The following is an 11,399-nucleotide window of genomic DNA, read 5'->3' as shown; positions in this document are numbered from 1 at the left end:
CTCTTTGGGAATTGTGTCAAAGGGTTGGTAAAAGGCTTAGCCTTCCAGCCCTCAGAGAGGGACTGCTGAATGTTAGGCAGTCTGTCATGGAACAAGTAAGCCCATTTCTGCTCTCTCTGATCACCCCCCCCCCTTCTTTGCATCTTCTGCTTGTCAGCTCCTTAAGTTCAGCTGCATGTATTTGTTCCACACACACACAGTGCCTGTGTGATGTATCAATATGTTGCCCTTTCTGCCTCTGAGCATGTAACCAGTGAGTTGCTACAGCAAACTCTGAGATTCTTCTCAGAATGGGCTATTCCGCCCTCCCCTCTGTTTTTGTTCACAAATAGTTTGTCCCAAGACTATTCCCTTTACCCACATTCCCCCTCACTTCCTTTTCCACTTTGGAGACCGTGAGTACAGCACCCATCTCTGTTCCAACCCCATGGCAAGGCCAATTCTTTTCACCTGCCCTTAATTACGAAGCACCTATAGAGAAGCACTCTCACAACACCATTACATCCACAAGTGCCTGTATATACTGCTCCTTTCCTAATAAAGTGAAGAAAACATAACAGGACTTGGTGTGCTTTGGAAAGGGGGCTGAGTTGCAGCTATCTGGGTTCATTCATACCCTAGACATGACCCTGGGTCCAGAATAGTGAAAAGAAGACCGTGTGTCTTGGGGACACACATAGGAACTGCCACTCACAACCCTTATGCTATACAGAATAGTCTATGCACCCCAGACAGAGCAGCAGGCTTTATACCAAAGAGCACAGACTTTCTACAGCAAAAGCCTGCAGCAGTACAAGCAAGCAGCTTACACTGCACACAGAGCCAAGCAGTCTTTACACAAGGCAGCAGCACTGCAATCAGACAAGTGCACTATACAGGCCTGACACAGTTTATTCTAGCATTTGCCCGTTTTGTGCCCCTTATGAACGGGGCTTATTCTGGCTGGCGCCAAAACGGAGCCGCGAGCGAGCCGCATCTTCCCCTTCCCGCGCGTTTAATTAAAATGCCCCCCTCCCCTTCCCCTCCCCTTCCCCGAACCCCTGGCTGCTCCCCCTGGCTTGCGCAAAGCTGCGCGCAGCGTCCCCCTTACCCCTGCTGCCTCTGCAGCCTTCGGGATGCCGGGGAACCCTGGGCCGTGTGACCGGCGCCAGAGTGACGCGCTGCACGCGCCAGGGAAATCCCCAAATGAGCCACCGGCTTGCCGTCGGCTCCCCCACACCGCGGCTACGGCCGTGTTCGAATAACCAGTGTCGCCACTGTACACAGAACTTTGATTGCTCTTTTCTGTCTTTGAGTCCACCCTCTGCACAGCCTGACAGTGAGGAATTACCATCTCACCTAACCCTGCGCACGTCCCCACAGCCAGCGCCACCAAGTGCCACGCCACCGGACACCTGCCAGGACACGGTTCAGAGCCACCGGACACCTTTGAGTACAGCTACCCTCACACTGAATGGTGTAGGACACCGCGCGGCATAATCTGAGAAAGTCGCCCATCGCCGACAAAGGTAACATACCGCACGCCACACGCACTGGCTAAAGGACTACACACACCTGCAGCATGCAGAACTCAGATCCCCACCAGACACCACGCAGGAGAGTGACCACTCAGAGACAAAGACCACCTCACAACTGCCATAGGCACAGGCAGACGCAAGGCCTAAACGGATAGTCACACTCACACAAAAGGCCCACGAAAAATATGAAGCTGACATTGAAGCGCACTGCGAAAAGTTAGAGAAGGCCTGGGAGGACACTGGTCGTGAAATATGTAACGTTGCAAGTACTAGCGATCAGGAGAAACAGATTAGGCAAGCTATAGCCCAATTGAGGTCAAGTCACAAACGCTACCAAATGCTGTCACAAACATATCTTACCTACCTAAAAAGAATCAACACGGAGGAAAGCCTCAGCGAACGTGACCAGCAGGAGGCAACTGACCTGGACCGCGACGGCTTCGTGCAGACCACTATCACTGAGGCCGAAGACCAGAGAAAAGACCTTTTGCTGGAAACTGCATCACAGCGCTCCAGCACATCCAGGCATTCATCAAGGTCAGCAAGATCAGCGCAATCTAACACGTCCATCGCAAGCGCAAATGCTACCAAGGAGCGAGCCACCGCAGAAGCCGCAATATAGTCGGAAAGAGGCAGCCGTTAGAACAGAGAGAGCATGCATAGAAGAGGAGGAGCAGAATGCCATTACCGCGGCCGCAGCCACTGCCAACGCCGCTGCCAACGCGTGAAGGAAAGCTGAATTTGATGCGGAACTAGAGGCCCTAAATCAAGAGAGGGAAGCCGCCGCCGCCATAGCCCAAGCTGAAGTCTTAGAAGCAGCCACGCAACAGGATTGCGGGGAGCAACTGTACAGACGGATAGCCTCAGAGGATCCGGTACAACGCACTGAAGACTACGTAAGGAGCCTCTTCAGCATAAACACCAGCGCACCATCTCAACACGAAGGGAGTGACTTCACAGACACCTAAGACTTGCTAGGTTCATGTGGAGAAGACGCCGTTCCTTTAAGGGTACACGCTACCTGGGATAGCCACAGCCCCACCAGTGACCCACACACCAGCGCGCACACGGATGCACTACTACAGGCTCGCAATCCAGGTACACCCACACGGGAAAACACAGCCCCTCACACTGACCAGCAGTCATCACGCGTCCACGCCAAGGAAGAGGCGACCGCAAGGACCCTCCCGGTAACTACCTTAGAACACGACCAATATGCAGATGCCTCAGGCCTGACAGACATGGCCAAGTACATGATCCGGCGTGACATGGTGCAAACAGGACTCAACAACTTTGACAACCGTCCTGAGAACTACCGGATGTGGAAGTTCACGTTCAAAGACGCAATCAAGAGCCTGGGCTTCTCAGCAAGGGAAGAGCTCAACCTGCTATCCAAAAATGCCTGGGAAACGAATCCAGGGAGCACGCTAAGAGACTCGTGACGGCAAACGCGAACCACCCCCAAGTATGTCTCGACCTAGTATGGGAAAGGCTAGAAGAGTGCTACGGTAGCCCCTCTCCCCACACTCATTGAGTGCAACCACATGGCTGCAAACAGGGATGAGATTCCCACACCAGACGTGGCACGCCATCACCCGCACCTCAGAGGAATAGCCAACTACATCCCGCCGGTAGAACAAGGTGCCAAGATCTTGCTGCTGCTCGGTAGGGACATCTTGAGGGTGCACAAAGTCCGTAAACAGAGTAACGGACCCCACAATAGTGGGCAACGTGTGCACTGACAAAGGGCACGGACCAGACTATGTTGACGCCCGCAGAATGGTGATAAAAGATTGCGGACACACATCCCTCTCTGAACCATGTATTGGCCATCTCCAAGTGACAGGAGGGCCAAGTGAGGAGAAGAGACAAGGTCATACCCTGAGTAGTTCAGACAACTAAGGATGATGAGTCGACTCCACTGAAGGAGGAAGGTAACCTCCTGAAGGTGCCCGACAAAGGGATCGTCCAAAAGACAATAAACAATCGGACGGTCCTCCTGCGAGCAATGGCACAGCTAAGACGTACAGCCATTCCTCTCCGCAAAATACCAAGTGGCAAAGCAGCCAACCGCCAAAGCTAGCATGGCCGCAGAAGATTGCGCCCTGCAGGTGAAGCCACAGGGACAAAAAGACTGTCCTCTCACACGTCTCAAAAGAGACAGTCGCAGAGACATTTCATAAAGGGATTTACAAGGACAAAAGAGACTGTTCTTTGTCATGTCCAGGGAGAAAATAACATCCTGACGGCAGTTAACAAAGAGACACAGAGGCGTTTCACCAAAATACGTGGAGATGTTCTCGTGCAAGAGAAACGTTCCGATGACCTAGGGTGCACAGCGTTCCAGACAACAAGGGACGGTAACAAACAAGCACCATCGATGGAAGATGGAGAATTCCAGAAGTTAATGGATAAGGAGCTCTTCAAGGACAGATCGGCAGTTGGGTCACCCTACACCCTCAGAACCTGTGCAGGGTCAACTGAGACAACAGGGAGAAGAGCAAGCGGTTACGTCATACATTCAGTGGGTAACAGAGTGAAGATAGCTCTCCCCACACTCATTGAGTGCAACCACATGGCTGCAAACAGGGACGAGATTCCCACACCAGACGTGGCACGCCATCACCCGCACCTCAGAGGAATAGCCAACTACATCCCGCCGGTAGAACAAGGCGCCAAGATCTTGCAGCTGCTCGGTAGGGACATCTTGAGGGTGCACAAAGTCCGTAAACAGAGTAACGGACCCCACAATAGTGGGCAACATGTGCACTGACAAAGGGCACGGACCAGACTATGTTGACGCCCGCAGAATGGTGATAAAAGATTGCGTCTTTGTTTGGGGTGGGAAGGGAGCGATCCAATCGGGAACACCTCATATAGGTAGAAAACGTGAAAAAGCAATAATTGTGCAATATATAATAGTGCTTTAAAATAAATAAAACGTCTTGTCTTTAAAGGAGTGACTTGCTTATAAAAATAAAGTGTTATGTATATAATAAAGTTCAACCAGGAGGTATGTAGGTAGTTGTTCTTCCTTTTAGAAGTGTAATGGCACCATTCTGTTTTCACACAAGGAGACTGTTCCAGGTATTCAGCTCCCAATATGGTATATGCAAAACAGAAGACACAAAACGGCCCAATAGTGCAGATTGCAATACAATGGATTTATATCATTAAGAGATAAGAAATGTACTCACACTAAGTACAGAAGTTCTGTACATGTAAAGGTATCTTTGGCAATTTAATGCTCTCAATCGTGGCGGTGTATCCTCCCGATTCTTCTCCTCTGCTACCAGCTGTGCCGCCGGCGGTGGCGTGTGACGTCACTTCCGGTTCGCGGGTAACCGCATCCGGTGGAAGGGGATGGCAACAGGCGATGGTGCAGGGGCTACGGGAGCGTCCTAGCGTTCGGCGTCTTCTCTTGGAGGCAGCTGCTGCAAACTCGTCGGCTCTACGCGTTTCGCTGTAGTACACAGCTTCGTCAGGAGCAAACAAGCACCATCGATGGAAGATGGAGAATTCCAGAAGTTAATGGATAAGGAGCTCTTCAAGGACAGATCGGCAGTTGGGTCACCCTACACCCTCAGAACCTGTGCAGGGTCAACTGAGACAACAGGGAGAAGAGCAAGCGGTTACGTCATACATTCAGTGGGTAACAGAGTGAAGATAGCTCTCCCCACACTCATTGAGTGCAACCACATGGCTGCAAACAGGGACGAGATTCCCACACCAGACGTGGCACGCCATCACCCGCACCTCAGAGGAATAGCCAACTACATCCCGCCGGTAGAACAAGGCGCCAAGATCTTGCAGCTGCTCGGTAGGGACATCTTGAGGGTGCACAAAGTCCGTAAACAGAGTAACGGACCCCACAATAGTGGGCAACGTGTGCACTGACAAAGGGCACGGACCAGACTATGTTGACGCCCGCAGAATGGTGATAAAAGATTGCGGACACACATCCCTCTCTGAACCATGTATTGGCCATCTCCAAGTGACAGGAGGGCCAAGTGAGGAGAAGAGACAAGGTCATACCCTGAGTAGTTCAGACAACTAAGGATGATGAGTCGACTCCACTGAAGGAGGAAGGTAACCTCCTGAAGGTGCCCGACAAAGAGATCGTCCAAAAGACAATAAACAATCGGACGGTCCTCCTGCGAGCAATGGCACAGCTAAGACGTACAGCCATTCCTCTCCGCAAAATACCAAGTGGCAAAGCAGCCAACCGCCACAGCTGGCATGGCCGCAGAAGATTGCGCCCTGCAGGTGAAGCCACAGGGACAAAAAGACTGTCCTCTCACACGTCTCAAAAGAGACAGTCGCAGAGACATTTCATAAAGGGATTTACAAGGACAAAAGAGACTGTTCTTTGTCATGTCCAGGGAGAAAATAACATCCTGACGGCAGTTAACAAAGAGACACAGAGGCGTTTCACCAAAATACGTGGAGATGTTCTCGTGCAAGAGAAATGTTCCGATGACCTAGGGTGCACAGCGTTCCAGACAACAAGGGACGGTAACAAACAAGCACCATCGATGGAAGATGGAGAATTCCAGAAGTTAATGGATAAGGAGCTCTTCAAGGACAGATTGGCAGTTGGGTGACCCCGCTACCATTCCGTTCACCAAAAAGACGCCTCCCAAACAACAGAGTACATGCCATTTCTAGGCTCACTTCGCTCCGCTGCGACCTACAAAGGAAACCGGAGACCAAACATAACTTTGTGGCCTTCATCCAGAATACATTCCTTAGTGGCCACGCAAAGCCAGCACCCTCACTGAAGGAAGGTGAAGAATGTCGGTACCTTCCGTCATCTGTCCACCACCATCAGAAACCAGGTCAGATCTGGGCAACGTTTAGCTCCAATGTTCAGCACCAGGAAGCCTCTCCAAACGACGCCATACGCACTGGGCCAGACTTGTCAGACAGTCTTCCAGGATTGCTGATTCACAAGGAGCCACAAGCCATTACCTTCCGTCAAACACCAGGTGATGGAGTGACAGACTATCACGACAGGCACATCCACAAGGTGATGCCCTCTGTAGAGAAAAGTATGGAGATAAAAGGACTGTTCTCTCATAGATCTAACAGGATCAGAGACTTTTGCGAAAGACATTGTCGTGCACCCAGCTAGCCTGGACCGGTGCATCCGCTTAGCATCCTTTGCCAAAGAACCTTTGCCAAGGGACTTTGAAGCCAGTGATACCGGCCGGTATCACATCGTTGTGTGGACATGGACCTTTGCATTGTTTTGTGTATATGATGTTATTTTTGTCATGCATTGCACATATGTTCCACATAATCCAGTAATCTATAGTGGTATCTCCAGATACCAGAAGGGGAGTGTCATGGAACAAGTAAGCCCATTTCTGCTCTCTCTGATCACCCCCCCCCTTCTTTGCAGCTTCTGCTTGTCAGCTCCTTAAGTTCAGCTGCATGTATTTTTTCCACACACACACAGTGCCTGTGTGATGTATCAATATGTTGCCCTTTCTGCCTCTGAGCATGTAACCAGTGAGTTGCTACAGCAACCTCTGAGATTTTTCTCAGAATGGGCTATTCCGCCCTCTCCTCTGTCTTTGTTCACAGATAGTCTGTCCCAAGACTATTCCCTTTACCCACATTCCCTCTCACTTCCTTTTCCACTTTGGAGACCGTGAGTACAGCACCCATCTCTGTTCCAACCCCATGGCAAGGCCAATTCTTTTCACCTGCTTCACACTAATTACGAAGCACCTATAGAGAAGCACTCTCACAACACCATTACATCCACAAGTGCCTGTATATACTGCTCCTTTCCTATTAAAGTGAAGAAAATATAACAGGACTTGGTGTGCTTTGGAAAGGGGGCTGAGTTGCAGCTATATGGGTTCATTCATACCCTAGACATGACCCTGGGTCCAGAATACAGTCCCCTACATGGGGGTAGGCCTGGTTAATATTTTCTGCTCCAGTTTTGTTTTGCTGTTATGAAGCTGTGTTCTTTTTAAAGCTGCTGGCTAATAAAGCCAATGGGTTTTTTTTAACCTAAAAACATCTCTAGTATGTTACCCTCTGTGCACATCTCCTACAGACCCATTATCAGTCATTAATAGATGTTTATCTCAGCTCCTAGAGTGGATGAGTGCCACCTAAATAACATAGCCAGGATTAAGCACTTGATCCCCCCAGAAGATCGTACTACTCTTGTCCATGCCTTTGTGTCCTCACGCTTGGACTCCTGCAATGCACTTTACCTGGGCCAGATTGCTTTGGCCAGGTTGTTAACTAACCAGACCCGCTCTTGCCAAATGACACCTGTTCTCCCTTCTCTGCACTGGCTGCCTATATAATGGCAAATTTATTTCAAAATTGGCTTATTGACATTCAAATCACAACCGGACAAGCGACCCTGCTATCTGAAAGAGCTTCTAGTGCCCTACACTCCCATTCGCTCAATTCAATCTGCAAATGAAGGACTCCTAAAAGTTCCCAGAATCTCCACTTCCTTTGCACTTTTAGCCACGCTGCTCCAACTCTTTGGAACAGTCTACCTTGTACAGTTCGAGAGGCCCCCTCTCTGGAAATCTATGAAAACAGGCTGTTTACCCAGGCATTTAATTAATGAACCAGAACCTGGCTGGCTGTAACGCGTAGCTCACCACAAAGGAAGCGCGACCGCGGTGCTGAGGTAGGGAATTGATTAACGCCAACCCACAGCCAAGCGGGGGCGACTAGGATGTAGATTGGTTGGGCAAGCCAGGTCTGGATTATAGATGCGAGAATAGTTGTAAGTACTTGCCAGGTCAGGAGTGGAGAGTTACGGTTCGTCTGGGTGCGTAGCCAAGTTCGGGATTGGAGTGTAGCGGATCGTCAGGGTACATAGCCAGGTTCAGGATAGTAGAGTATCGGATCGTTGGAGTACTTAGCCAAGGTCAGGACTGGAGACAGGAGAATGTCGTTCGTAGCCGAATCAGGAGAGGAGAGGTGCGGAGTCCAAGGAGAGAAGCAGGGTCAGGCAACAAGAGGTGAACAGGCAAGGCAAGGTCACGGAACAGGAATGCAGCAAGGCACAGCGTCACACTAGACTATGCTCAGCAATGAGAGTATGCATCAAGAAGGTGTATAAAGGAAGACCCTACAATAGGAAGCCAGAGCGGAACCAGGAAGTAGAATCCAATAGGCTGCTGGTGCACACAGGTGTGCCCTATGATGCAGCCTGATCATGGATGGAGGCGGTATTGATCGCGCGCGCATCACGGAGATCAGGGGGCAGAGCCTATCATTCGCATCATTCCCACACCTGTCCTGTCCATCATCAGAGCGGGGTGGAGCTTGGAACGCGTGTCAGCGGGGAGGCTGGACGAGCGCACCTGTTGTGCTCCAGAGCGGGGGGCGGAGTAAGAATCCACGGGCGGAGAGTCAGACCTCGCAAGATTCACGCACGCGTAACAGGACCACGAAAGAGCGTATCCTGGGTCTCCGTCGCGGAAGGGTTATTGAGGTGAGGAGACGGTCTGCGACCGCCAGGATGGCGAATCCTCACACTGTCATTGAATAGCTACAGTTCCACCCAAGCCTGTATTATATCTTTCCTTGTGTTTGGTCTCGTTTATAACCTTAAATGTTTTCTTTTTTTCCTTTTTGTAACTGTGAAGTGCTTTTGGGTCCCATTCGGAGAAAAGCAACTATAAATAAAGTTATTACAGTTTTTTAATAATTATTATTATTATTATTATTGTACAGGTGTTATTAATGCTTGCACATTCCTGAAGCATTATCATTTTTAAGTCTTTCCAAAATGATATTACAATACTCTTGTGGTCCTTCAACTAATAATTAATTTTTTGTATTTGACCCCTTTGTACTGTATTGTATTGTATTGTATGTATTTATTTATATAGCGCCATAAATGTACATAGCGCTTCACAGTAGTAATACATATCATATAAATAACAAATAATATAAATATCAGATCATGAGAATAAGTGCTTCAGACATAAAAGTAACATTAAGGAAGAGGAGTCCCTGCTCTGAGGAGCTTACAATCTAATTGGTACAGTAGGTAAGGATAATGTACAGAGACAGTAGGAGGGAATTCTAGTAAGTGCGTCTGCAGGGGGCCAAGCTTTATGTATCATGTGTCCATGATTATCCAGTGCTATTCATATGCTTCTTTAAGCAGATGTTTCTTAAGGTGAGTCTTAAAGGTGGATAGCGAGGTTGCTAGTCAGGTATTGAGGGGAAGGGCATTCCAGAGGTGTGGGGCAGAAAGTGAGAAAGTTTTAAGGCAGGAGAGAGCTTTAGATACAAAGGGGGTAGAAAGAAGACATCCTTGAGAAGAACGCAAGAGTCGGGATGGTGCATAGCGAGAAATTAGGGCTGAGATGTAAGGAGGGGCAGAAGAATGTAAAGCTTTAAAAGTGAGCAGGAGAATTGAGTGTGAGATACGGGATTTGATCGGAAGCCAGGAGAGGGATTTCAGGAGGGGAGATGCGGAGACAGATTTAGGAAAGAGTAGAGTGATTCTGGCAGCAGCGTTTAGGATAGATTGTAGGGGAGACAGGTGAGAGGCAGGAAGGCCGGACTGCAGGAGGTTGCAGTAATCGAGACGTGAGAGAATGAGAGCCTGAGTCAGAGTTTTAGCAGTTGAGTAACAGAGGAAAGGGCGTATCTTTGTGATATTGCGGAGGAAAAAGCGACAAGTTTTAGAAAAGTTTTGAATATGAGAGGAGAATGAGAGAGAGGAATCAAGTTTATCCCTAGGCAGCGTGCTTGGGCTACTGGGTGAATGATCGTATTTCCAATGGAAATGTGGAAGGAGGTAGATGGGCCAGGTTTGGGAGGAAGTATAAGGAACTCTGTTTTTGCCATGTTAAGTTTCATTCGGCGGATGGCCATCCAGGATGATATTCCAGAGAGGCATTCAGAAACTTTGGTCTGTATAGCAGATGTAAGGTCAGGGGTTAAAAGGTAAATTTGTGTGTCGTCAGCATAGAGGTGATATTTAAACCCAAAAGATGTGATTAGGTCACCTAGAGAGAGTGTGTAGAGAGAAAAGAGAAGGGGTACCAGGACAGAGCCCTGGGGTACCCCCACAGAGAGATCAATAGAGGAGGAAGAGGTGTTAGCAAAAGAGACACTGAAAGTACGATGGGAGAAGTAAGAGGAGATCCAGGATAAAGCTTTATTCCGAATACCAAGAGTATGGAGAATGTGAAGGAGAAGAGGGTGGTCCACGGTGTCGAATGCTGCAGAAAGGTCACGTAATATGAGCAGAGTGTAATGACCTCTGTCTTTGGCAGCATGGAGGTCGTCAGTTATTTTAGTGAGGGCTGTTTCAGTAGAGTGAGCAGTGCGGATTGTAGAGGGTCTAGGAGAGAATAGGTGTTGAGAAAGTGTAGCAATCGAGAGAATACAGGACGTTCAAGGAGTTTGGAGGCAAAAGGCAGCAGGGAGACAGGTCGATAGTTAGAAGGACAGGTAGGGTCAAGCTTGCTGGTTTTGAGTAATCGTATAACAGTTGCATGCTTGAAGGAGGATGGAAAAGTACCAGAGTAGAGGGAAGAGTTAAAGATCTGTGTGAGCATAGGGATAATAGAAGGAGCAAGAGGTTTTAGGAGATGGGAGGGAATGGGATCAAGAGGGCAAGTGGTAGAAGGAGAAGAGGAGATCAGCAGTGACACATCCTCCTCCGAGATAGCGGAAAGAGTCAAGAAAGGCAGGAGGAGAGTTGGGAAGCAGTGTGGGATGGGAGGAGGCAACAGATGGGATGTTCTGCCGTATGGATTCCACCTTTTTCCTTAAAAAAGTCAGCAAAGTCCTGAGGTAAATGGAGGAAGAAGAGGAGGCAGCTGAGGGTGGTCTGAGTAGAGAGTCAAAGACAGAAAAGAGTCGGCGTGG

This window comes from Ascaphus truei, chromosome 5, assembly GCF_040206685.1.
Source record: "Ascaphus truei isolate aAscTru1 chromosome 5, aAscTru1.hap1, whole genome shotgun sequence".
NCBI classification, from domain to species: Eukaryota; Metazoa; Chordata; class Amphibia; order Anura; family Ascaphidae; genus Ascaphus; species Ascaphus truei.
This window is presented reverse-complemented; position numbering follows the sequence as displayed.